This window comes from Xenopus laevis, chromosome 3L, assembly GCF_017654675.1.
Source record: "Xenopus laevis strain J_2021 chromosome 3L, Xenopus_laevis_v10.1, whole genome shotgun sequence".
NCBI classification, from domain to species: Eukaryota; Metazoa; Chordata; class Amphibia; order Anura; family Pipidae; genus Xenopus; species Xenopus laevis.
Genome location: NC_054375.1, coordinates 43,788,814 through 43,812,147, shown reverse-complemented (window position 1 = coordinate 43,812,147; position 23,334 = coordinate 43,788,814). Strand labels below are relative to the sequence as shown.

The 23,334-nt window shown below is 39.0% G+C and overlaps 1 long non-coding RNA gene across 3 annotated transcripts in view; it reads left to right on the top strand.

Annotated features, from left to right (window-relative positions):
• Positions 1–3,623: 3,623 nt before the first annotated feature.
• LOC121401469 overlaps positions 3,624–23,334 on the top strand; it is a 133,673-nt gene continuing 113,962 nt past the window's right edge. For 2 of the 3 annotated variants that reach the window (XR_005966268.1, XR_005966266.1), the window contains exon 1: positions 3,624–3,804. This is a non-coding gene — a long non-coding RNA (uncharacterized LOC121401469). The remainder of the gene's footprint in view (positions 3,805–23,334) is intronic. The other variant, XR_005966267.1, reaches the window with a different exon arrangement.

Below are 23,334 nucleotides of genomic sequence, written 5' to 3'. Positions count from 1 at the left end.
ATGACTTTCTATTTTCTATGTGTGACCTTTTCTCCAATATTGAAGTCGTAAGTTTCATTTTTCACCCTCTAAAGCAGCTCGGGTGGGGGGGTCGCCGACTCTGTAAACTGTTCTAAATTGATACATTTAGTTGATACATTTATTATCTTTGTCCCTGCTGAGCAGAATCCCTGAGTTTCATAAAGACAGCTGTTAGAATTGATACAATAGTTGCTAATATTCCAGAGCTGCTGCTGAGAAATATATCAAAATTTAAAAATTGTAACAGTTTAGAGCAGTGATCCGTGAGCAACATGTTACTCTCCAACCCCTTGGATGTTGCTCCCAGTGGCCTCAACGCAGGTGCTTATTTTTGAATTCCAGGAGGCAAGTTTTGGTTGTATAAAAACCAGGTGCACTGCCAAACAGAGCCTCAATGTAGGTTGACAATCCACATAGGGGCTACCAAATGGCCAATCACAGCACTTATTTGGCACTCCAAGAATATATTTGATGCTAGTGTTGCTCCCCAACTCCTTTTTCTTCTGAGGTTGATCATGGGTTAAAAAGGTTGAGTCTGCACCTGAATTACTGAGCTGTCAGGCTCAAACCACAGAGACAGGGACATTAAACTTTTATCTTCCATTTTGAAGAAACAGTATAAAAAAAATGGAAACGTATTGAAAAAAGTCTTTATTTCTGGGGATCAATATAAGAACAACTGAACTGAAAAAAAGTGTTTGGAAGGTGAACTGCCCCTTTAATGAACAAAAGAATTTGTGTTTCATGTTTAATTTGAAAAAGACTTTTATTATACAGCTTTTTATGTTTGAGTGACAGGTCCCCTTTAAAGCAAACAGTGTCTATAAATCTGAAAAAATATTAGTTGTAGCCCAAGTGCAGACTGGAAGTGAAATTGTATGTTTTACTGTGAGCAATAGGAAAAGTCCCCTTATTGTAGAAAGTGAATGCCCTTGATGAGTGCAGATGGGTTCATGTGCCGTAAGAGAAGGAAGTCTGGTTGGGAAAATAACTCATTGTAAAAAGGAGGAGGATGTGCTGTGTGTGACTGTTTCAAATTACTTTGCCTAAAGTGGTGAGTTTTTAGCACTGAGACAGCTGTGCTAAAGGCTGAGTTGGTGTACAATGCAAGCATAAGCAGCCTCAACAAAATATCAAAAATTGGAGTGCTCACCTCCCAAACAAACACCGTTGAAGTGCCAGGTGCTGAACTAGAAGACCCAATCCTGTCCTCGGGTCGCATCAATACATAGACAAAAATTAGCAGCACACTGTTAAGTTGCAAAAGTGCTCAAGTGCATAATTTATTTAGCCCATAGCATACAAAGGCCTTTGTATGCTATGGGCTAAATAAATTATGCACTTGAGCACTTTTGCAACTTAACAGTGTGCTGCTAATTTTTGTCTATGCCTCAACAAAGTATGTGAAGATGTAGCCTTTAATTGTGACTAGATGAAGGTGGGGCCCCCAAACGTTTTTTTACCTAAGAGCAACTTTCTGATCTAAAAAGAGTCGGTGAGCAACACAAGTGTAGGACACGTCGGGAGATTCCAGCGTTCCCTTACCTCCCGGCACGTCTCTTTTAGAACTTCTGTGTACAGGCGTACACTTCCACCTGCTTAATTCCATTGACGCTGGCTTTTGGCATTGAGCGTCCTGACGCTTACGATTTTTCCACGCACTTCCTTGTTGGACTCTGCAGCAAAAAGCCCAGGGCGTCGGTGAACACCGGAACCCACAGTGTGTCCGCAAGGTACAGCCACCGAACCAGGTTCCTGACAACGTGGTCGTTACATCAAGCATGAAAAATATTCCTGGGTGGGTGGTGCAAAATAAGTGCTGTTATTGGCTGTTTGGACTGGCAGCCTACAGGCGACCTGGCAGTACAACTGTTTTTAATGCACCCAAACTCACTTACAAGCCAGGAATTAAAAAATAAGCACTTGCTTTGAGGTGTTTGGAAGCAACATCCAAGGGGTTGGTGAGCAACAAGCAAATAGTTGCACATCACTGTTTTAAGGGAAATGAATTCTCTTGTAGGTTTGCAGGAGATCTGCCCCACGGTTAAAACGGGGGGGGGTGATATGTGACAATGTGTAATGAAGCAGTGAGATTGCCAGGAGTATGATAAGGGCTGCAGTGGTTGCCTTGGCTGTAAAATGGTTACACTTCACTTTTGACCAAGTAAAAAACTGGAGCAGAGTGTAGAGTTCTTAACACTTATCTTGGGCTCTGCCCTTGGTCTAAGAAGGAAGGAGATGCTGCTTCTTCAATGTTCTGATTGAGCAAGATCAAAGTTGCCTTTGGTTTTTGTGTGGGGGGGGTGGTGTGAATGTCCCTAATGTCCATTGGGTCCCGCACCCCCCAGTCTAATGCTGCCCAAAGGGACCTTCACTGGGAGTCAAACAGTGCACCCTTTTGAGTGCAAGCTAATATATGGATTTAAAGGAGAAGGAAAGGTCCAAGACAGTTTATTGCCAACAGATTAGCCACAATAGTGCAAGCTAGAACGCTATATTTATTCTGCAGAATGCTTTACCATACCTGAGTAAACAGCTGTAGACACTGTCTCTGTTTGTTTAGGATAGAAGCTGCCATATTAGCTTGGTGTGACATCACTTCCAGCCTGAGTCTCTCCCTGCTCACTTTAGCTCTGAGCTCAGATTACAGAAGGGATGGGAGGAGGGAGGGGGAGAGGAGCAAACTGAGCATGCTCAAGCCCTGCCCTGGAGGTTTATGCTGAAACAGGAAGTCTGATACAGAAGTCCATGTGTACACAATAGAAGGAAAGACATGTTGTGTTTCTTTTGACAGAGGACGCAGAGCAGCATTACTTTGAGGGTCTACTGTTGTATTTGTATAGACCTTTCTGATAAAGCTTACTTAATTTTAGCCTTTCCTTCTCCTTTAAGCAGCTCACTACACCCTTGATGTTAACAGGTGCTAGATTTCGCTTTTCAGGATTAGAACCAACCTTATAAATCAGAGAACATTCTAGAAATGCAGTGAGGATATGGTTCAGTATTGAACTGGGGGAGAGGGTGCCCACTTTCCCTGTCCCTTGCCACCCACCACAGTCACAAGTAAAAGAATTAATTTGGCAGGGGCTCCCTAATGTTATGAGACTGGCTGTGTGCCACAAGTGGATGCAATGTTTACCTTCTTCTCAAATATGGGATCAGATTTAGTTTGGTCGAATCTTTTGTGGGAAGATTTATTATTTGGGCCAAAATATATGGATTTGATGCATCCTTAGAACATCTGCAACACAAAGATATTCTGTGCCAACTGCAGCAGTTTTTGTACAGCACTGTGTATCATGTCGGTACCTACTTTCATTAGATACAGCGAAACCTCATTTGTAGCTGCCCTTATTTGAAGTTTTCTCTGATTTTACATCTTTTTTTGTGGTTCCATCAATATATAATGCATAATACATTTCGCTGATTTTCCAGGTTTCTATAAATCATTTTTTTCTGGTCCCCTGAAAAACGTAAATTGCAGCTTCTACTACTGTATTACAACAAAGATACACCCCCAAAGCTCTTGCTGAAGTTCTTTTTTCTTTGGGTTTCTTTCTAAACTGCAGCATGTGTATAAATAGCTTGCGCAGAATGAAAAGTGAAAGCAGATTTTGAGTCTTGCTATAAAGATACACGACTGGCGTTCAAACAGCCAGAGGAAAGAGTTGGGATGTATAAAGAACATGCCTACCTGCAATGGATTTCTGTGAAAATCTCCAAAATGCTCCAGTGGATTACAAATTGTAGCTAAACGCTGAAGCTATGGAGACTCTGTGAAAGGTATTGTATTTCTTATCATTTGCCATCTGATTCAATCTTTCATTTGCTATTCAAATCATAACTTGTAAGCTGTATGGATAAAGAGATATTTCCAGTGGTTAAAGATCATAAAAGCAAAGCAGGAGGACAGTATATATATATATATATATATATATATATATATATATATATATATATATATACACACACACACATGCATAGAGTTTGGTTACTAGGCATCCTACGAATAAAGGTCACATAAATATATACATCGAACAACTAGACAAAATAAATCTGGGGGAGAAATAATCCAAACAGATGATTGCTTACAACGTGCACTGTTAGAATATATTTGGTACTAAATTTGCATCCTATGAACAAAGGCAGTAGACTTTATATTACATAAAAAAAATCCACAGAAGAATTGGGGAAAATAATATATATATATATATATACATACACACATGCACATATATAGGATTGAGTGCAATATTATACTGTAATATTGCTTCCCCAAATGTAAAAATGTGATTTTCTTTTATACTGTATGTGCGCAATGTGTTAGATAATAGAACAAACAAAAGTTTCAAATTACTCTCTGTCTGCTTTCGCTTTCACTTTAACACTGCAGATGCTGAGCCCAATGCAGCCTCCTGTTTAAAAAGAGTTAAGCCTTGCTCGAGAAGCTTACACAAAGACATACATCAATATATATATATATATATATATATATATATATATATATATATATATATATATATATAATATCCTGGCTAGCCTATTTTCTCATCTGGTGTGCCAAGTCTGTCTAGTAGTTGAACAGGTTGTATTAAAGCTGAGTGTTTGACATGTGCAGGGTTAATATCCTAATGCATAAGGATATATAGTAATTGGCCGCTGAGCTGACACTACCTAATAAGCAGATTTATCCTGCAAGGGGTGAAGGCAAACCCCTGCAGCTTGTTAACACTCTCTAGTCCTCATATTGATATATTTTGGAAGCAGATGATATTTTTAGGAAAAATTCAGCTGTGCAAATATGGATATTGTGGCATTATTTGTTTCACTTTGTTATACATAATCTCTTATCTAGGATTTATTTTACAGAAGGACGTTGGCTCTAATACACATTGTATATAAATGACATTGTCAGGCATAAATTACAAATGAATTTACAGTAAAGATTCTGCAAATGTTTTGCTTTTTTTTTTTCCAACCAGCAATACAGATGAAAGGGCCAGTAATCGTTCACATACGATCTATTTCTATTTCCACCTATAAATCGTTTCTAAGAAATCCAGCATTTTATTGCAGTGAGCTTTCACACTTTAGATGTGTCGGTCATCTTTGTTTAAACAAATGTGGGAGAAACAAAAATGCTTCTCGATATTTCGGCCATTTTGGACGGTGGGTTTTGCAATGTTCTGCCTTTGTTTGCCCAAGGGACAGGCAGCCCCTGACTAAACTGAACATGGTATTTGATATATTTTTAGGATATGCAATATTTACAGATTACACGAAGTTGGGAATTGGAATTTACTGTGGCTTGTAGTATCGTGTCTGTATTAACTATTTGTATAAAGCTTTTTCCAGTTTTCCCTTACAGAAAAGAGAGATTGAGACACTTTATCAATAATGTATCACAACACAGAGTATTGTTTTCGTTAATTCTGAAACCCGTTATCCAGAAAGCTCTGAATTACAGAAAGGCCATCTCCTATAGTCTCCATTTTAACCAAATAATCCATATTTTTTAAAATGATTTCCATTTTCTCTGTAATAATAAAACAGTATCTTGTACTTGATCCCGACTAAAATATAATTAATCCTTATTGGAAGCAAAATCAGCCTATTGGGTTTATTTAATGTTAATGATTTTCTAGTAGATTTAAGGTATGGAGATCCACATTACAGAAAGATCTGTTATCCGGAAAACCCTAGGTCCCGCCCATTCTGGATAACAGGTCCCATAACTGTGTTTATAAATATACATATATTTGTATTCTACAGGTACAGAAATGTCAGTATATTTTATTACTAATTGGCTGTCTCACAGTTAAAAATCCTTATTTTGCCAACCAAAGTGCCTGCACCTAGGGATTGTTGGTAGAGCTTGGCAAATATCAGCTTTGTTCCCTTGGGCTGAGAAATAAAGTCAGCAAACTAAGCAACACACAGTAGGGGTTTATTTTGTAGGAAATATCTGTACTGGGAGAATATATTCAGTCTCGTTATTATCTACTGTAAGTGTAATAGTATATTTGGTTTACTAGAAGCAATGTCTTTAGTGCCAATGTCTACAAAGATACTGTAGTATAATTAACTTGAACCAATGATGTTTCTCCTTCCTCTTCATCCTGCCTCCCCCATACTCCTTCACTTCTTCTCCACTTGTATATGAAACACTAGCCAGAAACAATAGCCAGTGTTATGTGTATGGAACCTCTGCCTGCTTACATTGGACATCATTAAGAGTTGCAAAACATGAGAAATCTCCTGATGTGAAATTAAAACTGAAATATGTAACAATGGAGATATTGGGCTCAGCAGCCTCTGAGGAGCTCAGAATACATGGAGCCAAGTGTTGGTCAGGGCTGATGGGCACTTTTAACACAAGTGTACAAAAAAGATCCTCTTTCCCAATGTTGGGGAGACTGTGTGTGAGAGGTGGCAGTCTGGTTCTTCACACTACTGCACTAGAATGAAAGCAGGGAAAGTATCAGAGAGGACACATTTATTGCTGGGACACAGGTCTGTACCTGCATTTGCAGAGAATGCAACACAAGGATAGACTTCACTCCCTTCCAGTGTCGCTGCTACCTTCTCGATATCAGTTCTTTTTATATTTTATTTTTGTATTTGTGGAAATGACAATTCTTTTAGGAGCCACTCAATCCCTGTCGGGCCTTTAATTGGGTAACTACATGCAGATGAATTGAACAGATGATCAATAGCCTCACCAGACTGAAGTCAAGATCAGTGATCCACTGTTTGTAATTACAGCAATGCAGTACAGAACCCTGTTGTCCAGAAAACTCCAAATTATGGGAAGGCCATCTCCCATAGACTCCATTTTAAACAAAGAACTCATATTTTTTTAAAAAAGTATTTCCCTTTTCTCTGCCATAATAAAACAGTACCTTGTACTTGATCCCAACTAAGATATAACTACTACTGTGTTGATTTAGAGGCACATTTACTAAGGGTCGAATATCAAGGGTTAATTAACCCTCGATATTCGACCATCGAAGTAAAATCCTTTGAATATCGAAGTCGAAGCATTTACCACATTTACTGCGATCGAAGTAAAAATCGTTCCATCGATCGAACGATTTTCCTTCGATCAGAAATTGCTTAGAAAGCTTCTGGGGAGGTCCCCATAGGCTAACATTGGTGCTCGGTAGGTTTTAAGTGGCGAAGTAGGTAGTCGAAGTTTTTTTTTTAAAGAGACAGTACTTCGACTATCGAATGGTCAAATAGTCGAACGATTTTTAGTCGTAGTCGAAGGTCGAAGTAGCCTATTCGATGCTTGAAGTACCCCAAAAAAACTTCGAAATTCAAAGTTTTTTTACTTCGAATTTTTCACTCGAGCTTAGTAAATGTGCCCCATAATGTTTGAATGGTGATCCAAATTCCAGAAAGATCTGGAAAACCCCAGGTCCCGAGTATTCTGGATAACAAGTCTCATACCTGTACAATAAGGCTTCCAGGTTTAACTTATGAGTGTCATTGCATGGGTCTTTGACTCTGCTCTGCATTGGAAACATTGTGGAGACCATTTTAGCAAAATACAACAAAATGCACTTTAAAAAATGATCTTACAGAATCCACAGAGGTTGAAATAAAGGTAGAAGAGCAGTACTTCTATACATGGAATGGTTCAGATGCCCTAGTCTCTTAAATAAAATAAGAGAACATTATTCAAATTGTACAAATTTGTTCTGTGGATTTTTCAGAATTTTCCTGTTTTGCTCAATTGTTTTTTTTTCTTTTTTTTCCTGCATTATTTACTAAATAATTATTTTTACCTGTGTAATTCCTGACATTTGAAGTAAATCCAAAGAAGAAACATCTTTTATTGCTTTAGGTTTTTCTACCCAGAACAAACTCTGCAGCCCCAAAGAATCCAAAATAGCCTTTGGTTGCACAGCAATGTTATCAAAACTAGAGACCGTTGCTATGGGGTATAATAAACCAAAATGAGGATGTTTTCAGAATGAAGAATCTCCAGTAGACAGTAAAATACAAGATAACCATAACATCTTCTGGTGTGCAATATAAAGTGAAATTCCGGGTGTGATTTATGCTTCTTAAATCAGAAACTTTACTCACATGTGTAAAAGAAAAATAAATATTCCCTAAATGATTGACTCCTAAATGATTATTGCTACTTATTACGTAAGAAATGTATCTTATGTGCAAAATAAAGTACCTTTTTGGAAAAAATAAAATCCATTTTTGGGATGATTGATTCTAGAAATGCACTTATTTTTAAAGATTTTTTATAAGATATTTTTGGATTTGGCGAAATACCAAATCCTCCTTAAGAAAAATTTGTTTGGATTCCAAACAATATCCAAATTCTAATGTGCATTTTAAAATTTACAAAACTGTTTAAATGACATCTGTGAGCAAAATCTGTTCATGTTCAGTTGTTCAGAGCTTTAAAGTCACCTGCCTTTGTGCGTTGATGTAGCGGAACTCTGTAGATTTGGCAGAATCTTACAAAAAGAGGTGGGTTGTGGTTTTAACCCTGAACCGATCCTTGAATTTAGTGTATCTGTATTTATCTCATTTTTCATATGTGCAAAAGTAAGGAACTTAAGTGAGAAAACTGCATCACCAATGTAACAAAAATTATTATAGGATGGATATGTTCCGCAGGGTTGTAAATAGATTTACATATAATTAAAGAAAGAACACTAGGATTGGAGTCGTGCCCCCTGCTGCTGCAGGAGCAACGTGCCCCGCCCCTCTGCAACCCAGTTCAGAACACCAGCCCCAAAGTTCTATGTTATAAGGAATAATAAAATTTAACCTTTAATGTTGCCGTTAAAAATGTAAACACATAACACGTGAACCACCAAAACGCTCCACAACCCAAATAATAACAACAACAAAATCACTGCGTGTGATGACGCAATGCAAGACCGTGTCCTTAAAAAACAATTAATTAAAAACTCGCAAAGGTGGATGGACGGTGAGACATACATCCAGTAGCACAATAGTAGCTAAATTATCTCAATGGTTTGAGAGTAAAGTGGATGGAAGTTCACAAAAATGAGGCCCCCCTCCCTTCCATTCCCATGCAGATCACCTGCCTGTCTACGTAGGGAGTATGGGAGCTTGTCTCACCGTCCTCCACCTATGCCGCCTAGCCCTACGCGTTTCGCCGCGTGAACGGCTTCCTCAGGGGCATAAGTGAGTTGCCGTCGTGGAGTGACCGTTTAAATACCCTTTCGCCGGTATTTTCAGTGTATACTTCCGCCGTCTTACGTCATTTCCGGAAGATGCGGTTCAGCTTGGTCTATTCAAGTGCGCATGCGTATATTGCGTCATTTCCGGAAGATGCGGTTCAACTTGGTCTATTCAAGTGCGCATGCGTATATTACCGCTCTACTACGTCATTTCCGGTCATTGCGGTTCAGCCTGGCTACTCTTCCAATGCGCATGTCAGTGCTGCGCTGTATCGCCAATATCTATTTGCTAGGAGATCAGTAACGCATTTGTGCCTCCAGGGGGTATAGACAATATAAACAATACCCTGTAATCTTTTTGCTACAAAGTTGCATGCACCTGCGTATGTCCTCCAGATATGGGGGATAACTTTATATTATGGATCTAGGTCGTAACACCTTATAACATAAGATCCATGTTATGTGTTTAATGAGAAGTGTTCAGCTGAAGTAAATCAAATGTGAACACGTCATACCGTATCCTTATATCGATAAATGAGTAAAATAAAACAAAATAAATTAAATAAATCAATAGATGGGGAATACTGCAAACATGTATATATTTTTATAGGAGCCCCACAATATACTGCTCCCTATTGTTATAAAAATGGAGAGAAGGTGAAACCTTCATTGAGGCCAAATGGCCTCAATGAAGGTTTCACCTTCTCTCCATTTTTATAACAATAGGGAGCAGTATATTGTGGGGCTCCTATAAAAATATATACATGTTTGCAGTATTCCCCATCTATTGATTTATTTAATTTATTTTGTTTTATTTTACTCATTTATCGATATAAGGATACGGTATGACGTGTTCACATTTGATTTACTTCAGCTGAACACTTCTCATTAAACACATAACATGGATCTTATGTTATAAGGTGTTACGACCTAGATCCATAATATAAAGTTATCCCCCATATCTGGAGGACATACGCAGGTGCATGCAACTTTGTAGCAAAAAGATTACAGGGTATTGTTTATATTGTCTATACCCCCTGGAGGCACAAATGCGTTACTGATCTCCTAGCAAATAGATATTGGCGATACAGCGCAGCACTGACATGCGCATTGGAAGAGTAGCCAGGCTGAACCGCAATGACCGGAAATGACGTAGTAGAGCGGTAATATACGCATGCGCACTTGAATAGACCAAGTTGAACCGCATCTTCCGGAAATGACGCAATATACGCATGCGCACTTGAATAGACCAAGCTGAACCGCATCTTCCGGAAATGACGTAAGACGGCGGAAGTATACACTGAAAATACCGGCGAAAGGGTATTTAAACGGTCACTCCACGACGGCAACTCACTTATGCCCCTGAGGAAGCCGTTCACGCGGCGAAACGCGTAGGGCTAGGCGGCATAGGTGGAGGACGGTGAGACAAGCTCCCATACTCCCTACGTAGACAGGCAGGTGATCTGCATGGGAATGGAAGGGAGGGGGGCCTCATTTTTGTGAACTTCCATCCACTTTACTCTCAAACCATTGAGATAATTTAGCTACTATTGTGCTACTGGATGTATGTCTCACCGTCCATCCACCTTTGCGAGTTTTTAATTAATTGTTTTTTAAGGACACGGTCTTGCATTGCGTCATCACACGCAGTGATTTTGTTGTTGTTATTATTTGGGTTGTGGAGCGTTTTGGTGGTTCACGTGTTATGTGTTTACATTTTTAACGGCAACATTAAAGGTTAAATTTTATTATTCCTTATAACATAGAACTTTGGGGCTGGTGTTCTGAACTGGGTTGCAGAGGGGCGGGGCACGTTGCTCCTGCAGCAGCAGGGGGCACGACTCCAATCCTAGTGTTCTTTCTTTAATTATGTGCAAAAGTAAGGATTCAGATGGGTGTTAGTACTAAGGGGCAGATTTATCAAGGGTCGAAGTGAATTCGAGGGAATTTTCCAAGTAAAAAAATTCGAAATTCAAAGTAATTTTTTGGATACTTCGACCATCAAATAGGATACTATGACTTTGACTTCGAATTCGATTCGAAGTAAAATTGTTAGAATATTCGACCATTCAATAATCGAAGTACTGTCTCTTTAAAAAAACTTCGACTTCAATACTTCGCCAAATTAAACCTTCCAAAGTGCTATGTTAGCCTATGGGGACATTCTAGAGCAGTTTTCTAAGTTTTTGGAAGTTTAAGTAAAATCATTCGTTCGATCGCTGAAATCCTTCGAATCATTCTAACGATTTGACTTTGACCGCAGGATACCCAAATTCGCTGAAAAAAACTTTGACTTCGATATTCGAGGTCAAAGTATTTAAATACGATGGTCGAGTTTCAAAGTATTTTTATCTTCGAAATTCGACCCTTGATAAATCTGCCCCCAAGTGTTGCCTCTGAGCTGTACTGGGCTCTTCTACCTCATTAAAGGGCTTGCTCGCCTTTACATGAACTTTTAGTATGATGTGGAGCAGTGATCTCCAATCAGTGGCTCTTAAGCAACATGTCGCTTACCAACCGCTTGGATGTTGATCACAAACTTTTCATGGTTATATATTGCTGTGTTCTCTTTTTGTTTACCTATTGTTTATTCTTTCTCCAAAAAGTTCTCCAGACAACTCCTCCTTCCCTGTCACTCATTAGTGTATAATTTGTAACTGGTCTGTCCCTCCACTGCTCCACTGTAGCGGTGATTTGACTGATCAGTTGCCCCCGTAACATGGAGCCCTTATTTGCACCAATACAATCAGCACCGTAAGGGAGGACTGTCTATTGCATTAAGATCATAAATCTGATTTGGGGCTTGTGATATAGTTTTCCTAGTGTCACCAGTTGACATTTTGTTGTATTCTCAGAAACACTTTAGCTCGTTATTTGCATTTGAAGAAAAATCAATTCCGCCAGTTCAGAAATGGCTTGTTCAGCAATGAAAGCTTAAGGAAACAGTTGAAAAAGGGGAATTTTCTGGGCAGAGCCATGAACTCCAGTTCAGAGAACATCACAGAAATAACATACAATTGGCATCGTGACAGATTTGCTTGACATGATTTTTTTTTTTTTTAAAAGTACAGAAGTTCAAATAAATATGTTGTTTTGTTGCTGTTCAGTGCATGTGCCCTCAGTAAGCACCTATATGGCCAATAAAAGATGCAGCCCTGTCATATTACTTTGACTAATAGGGCACCAACCTAAGTGACACATAAGGGCCCATTTATTAAACCTTGAGTTTTTCTGGTTGTGTTTTCAAAGGGGGAAAAGTCTAATTTTTAGAGGGGGAAAAAAAAAAACCTCGAATTTTTTGAGATTTCTTATACCCCAAAAGCTGCTAAAAATCCAACAATACTCCATCTCAAGCCAGTCGAGGTCATGTAGAAGTCAATGGCAGATGTCCCTGAAGGTGCTTCTTGACATCGCAATCTGCGTTGGGTTTGTATGATAAATTCAAAATGTTGCAGCGACAATTCTACTTTTCAGAGAGTCAATTTGTAAGAAGCGAATTGATGCACGACTTTGCAGCGATGATTTTTGGCACCAAATCTTACCAGAACAATTATTGATTTTTGACCTATGATTGAGGGGCACATTTACTATTGGTTGAATATCGAGGGTTAATTAACCCTCGATATTCGACCCTTGAAGATAAATCCTTCGACTTCGAATATCGAAGTCAAAGGATTTAGCGCAATTCATTTTAATCCACCGAACGAACGATTTTCCTTCGATCAAAAAATGTTTCGAAAGCTTATGGGGAGCTTCCCCATAGGCTAACATTGGTGCTCGGTAGTTTTTAGGTGGCGAAGTAGGTGGTCAAAGTTTTTTTTAAAGAGACAGTACTTTGACTATCGAATGGTCAAATAGTCAATTGATTTTTAGTTCGAATCGTTCGATTCGAAATCGAAGTCGTAGTCGAAGGTCGAAGTAGCCAAAAAAAACCCTTCGAAATTTGAAGTTTTTTTCCTTCTAATCCTTCACTCAAGCTAAGTAAATGTGCCCCTAAGTGTCTGGAGATACAAAATGCATAAGGCGATGCTGTAAATACCATACATGTCTGTGTGGAGGATCGGTCCTTGAGTGCCTGCTCATGCTACAAATATGCTTTGAATCCGCTCCCTTAGCTCAAGGTTCAGGGAAGTGCACCTGAACCTCCTCCTATACTCGGTGAGTAAAAAAATTTTGAGATCCCCTTTTGTCTTTACTGAGTTAAATTTATGGAGGGGAGTTAGGTCAACTTTGTTTTGATAAAAATATTAGATAAATCTGAGTTTTAGTAAATACCCCCCATCGTTTTTGTAAAGACAGATACGCATATATGCAGAGAATGTGACTGCAGTGCATGTGAGTTATGCGATTATGTTACTGAGGGGAGACCAACAGAAACCAAACGATACAGAAATGTGGATTGATAACTAACTGCATGCATAAGGTTGATGTATCACTGCAGTTGTACAGCAGCCCTTGCATTGACTGGTTATGTTAGCAACGTTTTTCCTTTGGCTTTATCTCCATGCTGTAATAACACTATAAAAAGTTATGAAGCCCTAGTTGAAATGCTTTTATAAAGTTCACAGAACCAGTGCTTTGTGCTTCTGTCATTTACCCAAGCCTAGGGGCCGACTCATAATATGCTGCATATATACAATATAAAATTAACAATACAAAGCTGATTGGTAAAAGCAGATGTAACCTCATTTTTTGCTAATGCTTTAAGTTTCTAATAGCAGCCTAAGCATACTGAGCATGTGTGTGCAGACATATAGGGCAATATTTACTAAAATCATAATGACCTGAATTAATCGGATCACTGGAAATCTCGATAAAATCAAGCGAAAACCCGAATTGCTCGAATTTTTCTGGCTTTTTTCTCCGAATGCCCCGAAAATTTTGGATTTTCAGGCTAAACCCAGAGCAGATCACAAAAACTTCAAATTGAGATAGGTGCCTCTCCCATTGACTTCTACATGACCTCAACAGGTCCGAGATGGCGGATTTACGGATTTGGGCTTTTTGCAGAATCAGGATTATAATAAATCTCGAAAAATTAACATTTATTTTAACACAAAAAATTAGAGTTTTTGCCCCAAAAAGTCTGACCAGATAAATTTGAGATTTAGTAAGGCCTAACAATATCCAAGATGGGGAAGTGCTGTACACAGCATAATGATTACTACTGTTGGGCTGCTAAGCCTCTGCACCTTTCTCAGTATATAAAATAGAGCAAACTAACATTCCTATGAATTCCATTTAAGAGGATAAAGAATGACTTTTGGGCAAAATAAAAGAAATGAAAAGAGTCATTGATATTTCACAAAGCATATTTGTTGACGTTGATAAATGAAAAGTGCACAAATGGAGAGGAGAACAATGGACAACAATGGAGCCATAAAAGCTTTCATATCTAGATTCTAAGGCCACATAATATAATAGAAACAAGGTTCAAAAAGGTTCAGCTGGTCCAAATGACCCAGGCAACCATGCATTGCTTTTAATAAGAGACTGGAATATGAATAAGAGATGGCCTAAATAGAAAGATAAATAATAAAAAGTAGCAATGACAATACATTTGCAGCCTTACAGAGCATTTGTTTTTAGATGGGGTCAGTGACCCCCATTTGAAAGCTGGAAAGAGTCAGAAGAAGAAGATAACAAATAATTCAAAAACTATAAATAATAAAGACCAACTGAAAGGTTGCTTAGAATTGGCCATTCTATAACATACTAAAAGTTAACTTAAAGGTGAACCGCCCCTTTATCATAACTTAAAGGGAACACCGGCTTCCGAACCAAAATTTGATAGAGGCCCACATAACACAGAAACCCCTAATATATCCATCACAGTTACCTGTTTCTTTTAAAAAGTATGAATAAATGCCATTTTCTATGTTATCATTTATTCTATGCAATAATTGTTATAAAAGGCAGGAGCCGAATTATGGTGTGCTTCCCTTTTCCAAGAAATTACCTCATTTTACACCATTGTTTCTGGTCCCACCAATACAGTATATAATGCTTAATACATGCCCCTGATTTTACATTTTGCTGGGTTTTACACCATTTTGTTCTGGTCCCCTGAAAAATGATAAATGGGGGCCCTACTGTAATATCTTGTGTCCAAGAATTTATCTGGTTGGGATCTTTGGGGCAAGAACTCAAATCACTCAATTTAATCGGATCTTTATAAAAGTTTATAAAATCGAGTGGAAACCTGAATCGTACAATTTTTTCAGGTTTTTTCCTGAAAATAAAGAAGAATGATGCATCAGAGCTCATCCGGTTACTGTGTCCATCCAGACTCTGAGGAAGTGCCAAGATTTGCGGCAAGAAATGCGTAAGTCCAGGACACCCACCGCACTTTACATGTACCACTGTGTGTGCACAATAAAGCCGATTTTGGAAGAAGTAGTCCGTGTCCATTAATGGATTCCCAGGACAGTGCCTATACAAGCGGGATTTTCTTTTGCCTGAAAACCCCAAAATGGTCGGATTTTCAGGCTAAACCCAGCGCAGACCACGATAACTTCCAATTGAGATGGGGCCTTTCCAATTGATTTATACAGGACCTTGACAGGTCTGAGATGGCAGATATTTGGATTCTGGCTTTTTGCAGCATATATATATATATATAGTATAATAAATCTTGAAACATTTGAGGTTTTTTTTTTCCATGAGAAATTAAAGCTTTTGCCAAAAAATGCGAGTTTAGTGAATAACCACTTAAATAAAGCCTGGCAATATCTACTGTATTCATTAGAATATTTCTTTCTACAACTTAAGTGCCCCACTCTATGATACAACTGTTAGTGACCCAAACCCTGTCCCCCTTTCTCTAAGCCACGCTTGGTTTCCAAATGAGAACAGTCCAGCAGTATGATATAGTTTGGTTTGCATGGGCCTAGTTTCTTAGGCTGTGATATTAATTCTAGTGGCAAAAGTTTGATGTAACTCTCACACAAGTCGCCCTGTTTCATCCATGCCTTGCCTGTTCCACTAAATGTCAGTTCTCTGTCTGTTTTGGAGGATTTCAGGTGAGATGTCAAATGTGGGTGCAAATTCTGATGCCAGTGACTGGCTGGTTATGCGGAGGGTTAATACCTCCTAACAACTTTAAGAATATTGTATTCAAATGTTAAGGGCTTACATATTTATGATTTCTCTGAGTCCGGACATGGTGTAGTGATTACTGCATTCTGTTATCACATAGGGGCACATTTACTAAGGGTCGAATTTCGAAGTGGTAAAACTTCGAAATTCGACCATCAAATTGTAGATATTCGATAGTCAAAGTTTTTTTTTGTTTAAATTTAGCCATTTTTGATCAAATTCAAATCGTTCGATCGAATGTAGAAATCGTTCGAATCGAACGTTTCAAATGATTTAATCGATCGATCGACCGATTTTCCAAAAACTTTGACTTCTAAAAAACTTAGCCAAATACTGCCTATAGGTTCTAGGAGGTACCCATAGGCTAACATAGCAATTCGGCAGGTTTAAGATGGAGATCTGTCGAAGTCTAAGTACTTAGATTTTCGAATGGTCGAATTTTCAATTCAAATCGAATTTTGGCCTATTAGATGGTCGGGGTACCCAAAAATTACTTTGAAATTCAAAGTTTTTGAATTCGAAAATTCACTTCGACCCTTAGTAAATGGGCCCCATAATGTAATGCAGTCCTCATAGATCATAATTTATAAAGTTTGCAGGGTAAATGCAATAAAGGAGTGGTTTACCTTCAGGTTCACTTTCAGTATTGTTGGATATTATCTGTTGCCTTAAAACAGTGTTCTATTGAAGCCTCAGCATGTAAATAAATGATACTGGGAAGACTTCCATCCAGCTGTTCTGCCTCATTATATAGGGAATTTCCGTAATTTGGGATAGCGTAATAACAGATGCAAAGTTTGCTCCAGTTCTTGTAATCCATTGTAATGGATCAATACTTGAATAATAGTAAGGAAGGAATACAGGTAGACTCGCAGTTCAGGATTTTGTTGCAAAAAAAAATCCTTGCTAAATGCATTTTTGATACTACGTTTTTTGCTGAACAATCATTTACACTGTGTATTGTTACTCATGTTCACAATAGGAGGCTCATTCATGGCCATGGTGTAGGCAGTGCTTCCCAAGCTGAGCACATTGAGGGCTGGAATTTCCATTGACACATGTCCACTACTAGTGATGGGCGAATTTATTCGGCAGGCGCGAATTCGCGGCGAATTTGCGCGATTCGCGTCCAGCGAATAAATTCGCGAAACGCCCGCGAAAATTCGCCGAAAAAATTCGCCGGCGTCAAAAAAAATTTTTTGACGAAAAAATGGGCGCCGGCGTCAAAAACGGGCGCCGGCGTCAAAAACGGGCGCCGGCGTCAAAAACCGGGCGCCGGCGTCAAAAAACGAGACGCCGGCGCCGTTTCGCGAATTTTTCGCCGAAGCGAAACGGCGCAAATTCGCCCATCACTATCCACTACAGCTTTACACACAATTCCTTTAAAGGATATGGAGTGATAATACATAGCAGCACAGGACAGAAATAAATCTAAACAGCAAGCACATGCAAGCAGACTCTATATGGGAATGTGAATTTCACAATCACTTTATGTGTCATTCTGCTGTTACATGTCGCTGCTTATAATGAAACAATTCTTGAAATACAAGTATGGGACTTGTTATCCCGAATGCTCGGGATCAGAGTTTTCCGGATCATTGATATATTCCGTCATTTGGATCTTCGTACCTTTAGTCTGCTAGAATATCATGTAAACATTAAATAAACCCAATAGGCTGGTTTTGCTTCCAATAAGGAATAATTACAGTATATCTAGGTGTAACTAGATATTACTGGGCCCCACAGCAAATTATTTTTCAGGCCCCCCAAAAAGTTTTGAGGCTGACTAGTTTTACCTATATTTATTGAAACTGTATATAAATTAGGGCCTCATGGGGCCCCTATACCTCCGCAGGGTCTACATCCTCTATAGTTACGCCCCTGATCTTAGTTTGGATCAAGTACAAGGTACTGTTTTATAATTACAGACAAAAAGGAAATAATGTTCAAAAATTTGGATTATTTGGATAAAATGGAGTCTATGGGAGATGGCAGGTTTCTGAATAATAGATCCCTTACCTGTAATAAAAGAAGAGGAAGGCAAAGGTAATATCTGTGTGAAAGACAACCAATATTCTGAGTATCAATTAAAACACTAACATAACACGTGTTCAGCCACATGATCTCCATTGCAATTAATCCATAGCAACTAGGGTTGCCATCTGGCCAGTATTTTACCAGCCTGGCTGGTAAAAATTAGGGTGGACCCCAATGTTATTAATAGGGAAAAAAGTTAAATATATAGGAAGGCTGGTATTTTTTCCCAGAAAAGGTGGCAACCCTAATAGCAACTCATCAGGGAGCTTTAATTAACTAGTCTGCACTAGACAAAGACTGTCATCCACCACTTAAATGCTCCATATGCCAGTTGGACCGAATCCACTATTTTGGATTCAGCCGAACCAACGAAACCTTTGCAAAAGATTCGGCTGAATACAGAACCAAATCAGAATCCTAATTTGCATATGCAAATTAGGGGTGGGAAGGGGAAAACATTTTTTACTTCCTTGTTTTGTGACAAAAAGTAATGGGATTTCCCTCCCCGCCCCTAATTTGCATATGCAAATTAGGATTCGGTTCGGCTGGGCAGAAGGATTTGGATGAATCCTGCTGTAAAAGGCCGAATCCTGCCCGAATCCTGAACCGAATTCTGGATTCGGTGCGTCCCTAGTCCAGACCCTCCAGCAAGGGTTGCTATGCAAACAGGGATTCTTTGCTTACAGTGCCCTCCCACTAGTCATAAATGATATAAAAGTGTACCCAATGCAGACCCCTGGGGGAGCACAATAAGTACAAGGAGGCCCCTGATTGCGAGATCAAGTACCGCATCGGCTAGTTGATGAGGTCCCACCACCCGTAGGCACCCATTTGCTTAATTTCCTCCATTCCCTAGAGCCAAACAATCAAATGAACCCGATATTGCCCTGCCTTTGGTGAGGATATCAGGTTAAAGGAAAACTATACCCCCAAAATGAATACTTAAGCAACAGATAGTTTATATCAAATTAAGTAACATATTAAATAATCTTATCAAACTGGAATATATATTTAAGTAAATATTGCCCTTTTACATCTCTTGCCTTGAGCCACCATTTCTGTGTGCTGCCTCAGAGATCACCTGACCAGAAATACTACAACTCTAACTGTAACAGGAAGAAAAAGACAGAACTCTGTCTGTTAATTGGCTCATGTGACCTAACAAGTATAGTTTGTTTGGTGTGTTTGTGTGCACTGTGAATCATACAATCCCAGGGGGCAGCCCTTATTTTTAAAATGGCAATTTTCTATTTATGATTACCCAATGGCACATACTACTAAGAAAGTCTAAAACAAACTGTTGCCATTCTGCTTAAGAGATTGGATAACCGGTAGCTCAATCTCACGTGAGCCTGCAGCTTTCTTTTAGACAGAGGAGAAACTGCACACAGACACCATGCTTCTCTTGCTTCAAGACGTCATAACTTTTTTAACACTTCCGCAGAAAAAGATCATGTCTAGTGATGGGCGAATTTATTAGTCAGGTGCAAATTTGCAGTGAATTTCCGAGTTTCGCTGGCGAATAAATTCAACAAATTTGCCACGAATTTTCGCCACCATCAATGGAATAGATTTAGACGCTGGCACCAATTATCGGACGCCCATTGACTTTTGACGCTGGTGAGTTGTCCGGCATCAAATGTCCCTCCTTCCCCCATCCTAACTGCCCCCCGGGCAAATGCCCCTAATTTTTTACTCACCTCTCCATGCAGATTCTGGCCTTGGAGTTCACCGGCGCCATCTTCTTTCTTCTGTCTTTTTTGGAAATTCCGGCGCATGTGCAGCTGGAGTCAATTTCCGGTGCCGAAAGTCACAAATATTTTCAGAAATTTTCGTGACTTTCGGGTAGGGATGCACCAAATCCACTATTTTGGATTCGGCCGAACCCCCGAATCCTTTGCTAAAGATTCGGCTGAATACCAAATCCGAATCCTAATTTGCATATGCGACAAATATAATGTGACAAAAAGTCACGCGATTTCCGTCCCCGCCCCTAATTTGCCTATGCAATTAAGGATTTGGATTCGATTCAGCCAGGCACAAGGATTCGGCCGAATCCTGCTGAAAATGGCTGAATTCTGGCCGAATCCTGAATCGAAACCTGGATTTGGTGCATCCCTACTTTCGGCACATGCGCAGAAATGAAAGGAGAGTGGAGTAATTTCACTCTAGCGAACTGTGGCAACCTCTAAACTTCACTCTTTGATAACTACACCCCATAGAGAGGCTGTGATTTCTGTCAAAACTATAAATAAAAAAAAAACAAATACAAAAAGTATTGTAGAAGTGATACCTATATTGGCTAACAATAAAAATACATTGCAAGCTTTCGGAGCACCAAGGCCCCTTCGTCGGGCATAATACAATGAAAGCTAGAAAGGCACAGCATATATACTGTTAGATCAGTGAAAGGTATTCATGGGCAATATCATTTCTACAATACTTTTTGTATCTCTTTGTTTTTTCATTTGTTACTTTTGCTACTGGCTAGCACAGTACAACAGTTTTTGTTTTGTGCCAAAACTATAAATGACTTGGATAACACCGCCACCTAGTGACTAAATAGCAAAATTGTAAGCCAGGAAGCACAAAAGACAAAAAGTCTACTGGAATTTTCTTGCAATTATGGGGGTTTTCAATTTTAAAACAGAGACCACACATACAGTGGAGGAACTACTGTACAGCAGACCCTATGACTGCTGGAATACAGGGAAGGGGTTCATCAGAAGCGTTCTATTTTACTGTGTGGCGCCTATACAAGTAACAAATTGCCTCTGTAATAATACCCAGACTCAAATGACAAAAAATGGCCAGTTCTCTCCAAATTAACTGCATTTCTTCTCTAAAAAATTCAAACTTTCCTTCTTTCCTGGTAACCTCCTCCCATTTCAGTTTGTGAGGACCTCACACAGCAGCATCTTCCAACCAATGGAATCAATCGCTACACAGTGCTAGACATTCCCTACCCTGCAGAGATTCACATACCTGCCCATCATCTCCTTCATTGTTATATGCTGCCTTACTCAATATTTTAAAGGAGACATATTATGTAAAAAACAAGAAAGTGCCATTGCATTCAACTCTTTTAGATATAGAAGGAATATGCGTCAAAATGTTTTGTTTCTCTACTTTATTGAAAATTGCTGCAAAACCCCAACTAGTCCAGCCCATCTGTTCCACTTCCTGCTGCCTCCTTTCCCAGGCTGTGCAGGGGAGCCGGCGGCACTCAGCACATTGCACTGTAGGACAGGAACCAATCAGCAGCTAGAGCTAGCCTTACCTGATAAGGAACTGAAGCCTGTTTATTCTTGTGTGACTGCAGGGCTGTGATTGGCTGTCCCCCTCCTATTGTGCTTCTGGCAGGGACTGTTAGGACACGCCCACCCCTCATTTGAAACAGGGACCAGTGAACATCTATAGGGAGCTCCAGTAAAGGGGCCATTTTTAAAGACAATATAAATTTACGCCCAAAAATAAAATCAGCACCATATAGGGGCAGATATACTAAGGGTCGAATTTCGAAGTTAAAAAAACTTCGAAATTCGACCCTCGAATTGAAATCCTTCGACTTCAAATATCGAAGTCGAAGGATTTTTCACCGAATTTAGCGTTCAAACGATCGAATAGAAATCGTTAGATTGAACGATTAAATCGATTTTTAGCGATCGATTGAAGGATTTTTATTTGACCAAATAAAACTTCGAAAAGTGCTCTGGAAGGTTCCCATAAGCTAACATTGCACTTCGGTAGCTTTAATTTTGCGAAGTATGAAGTCAACGTTTTTTTTTAAAGAGACAGTACTTCGATTATCGAATGGTCGAATATTCGAACGATTTTTACTTCGAATCAAAGTCGAATGGTCGAATAAAGCCTATTCGATGGTCAAAGTACCCAAAAATTTACTTCGAAATTCAAACTTTTTTAACTTCGAAAATTCACTCGAGCTTAGTAAATCTGCCCCATAGTATACATCATTGCCTACGAATCAGGGGTTTTTCCATTTATCCTATATGTCTCCTTTAAGTTCATGTTTATCAAAAATAGGCACAATTTCTCGACCATATTCACGTTTTCTTGCAAGGGAAAAGTGGGGTTTGTTTGCATTTATTCCAATTTCTTTTTTTGCCAGATGTAATATATACATTTTTGGGCATTTTAAGCATTTGCCATTACTGTGGTCTATCTTTCTTGTAGGAAGGACTAACAAAAGATAAATCTGCCTCTATTCACAACTTATACATCAGCCGTCACATCCACTGGCCTGTTATTGTTTCATGGCTTTGTATGTCACGAATCCTATCTAATAACAGGGTATTCTGGTTGTTTGCAGTTTTAAACTGCTAATACAATGGATTTAAAAAAAAATAGCACCACCTACTGGTAGTTTTGGCTGAATTCATGATGTTGCTGTGCTTGCAACTGACTGGTCTCAAAAATGGGCAGGAGATGGCGCTGTTGTTTCAAATTGTATGTTGTTACATAGTTAAATCGGGTTGAAAATAGACGTCCATCAAGTTCATCCAAACTCAGCATCCATACATACTCACCTCCATACCTTCACATAGACTATATATACCCATATCTATACTAACTATAGAATTTAGTATCACAATAGCCTTTATCTAATACGTAAATGAATGTAATGTCCATTGCAAAAGTACTTGAAGCTATTTTACATTCATTTGTTTTAATGGTTTACATTACCTTTAGGTTGAATAAAAAGAGAAACAAGAGAAAAGAATAGTTTTGGTGCAAAGTGGTGGGGGAAATACAGGGATAGTATATCTGATTGGGTAAGGGAGATATATTATGCAAGAGACAATTATATTGTGTCCATGGGAGGGAGGCATACATTTTGGTGGGACCCCCTTGCATAACTTGTTTTATTAGATGTATTTATAGGATTGTGTATTGAAGTAGAATCCTAAATGTAACCATAGCCACTAGGTGGCAGTGTAGAACTATGTTTCCCATAGCATTGCTACATTGGAAGGTAAAA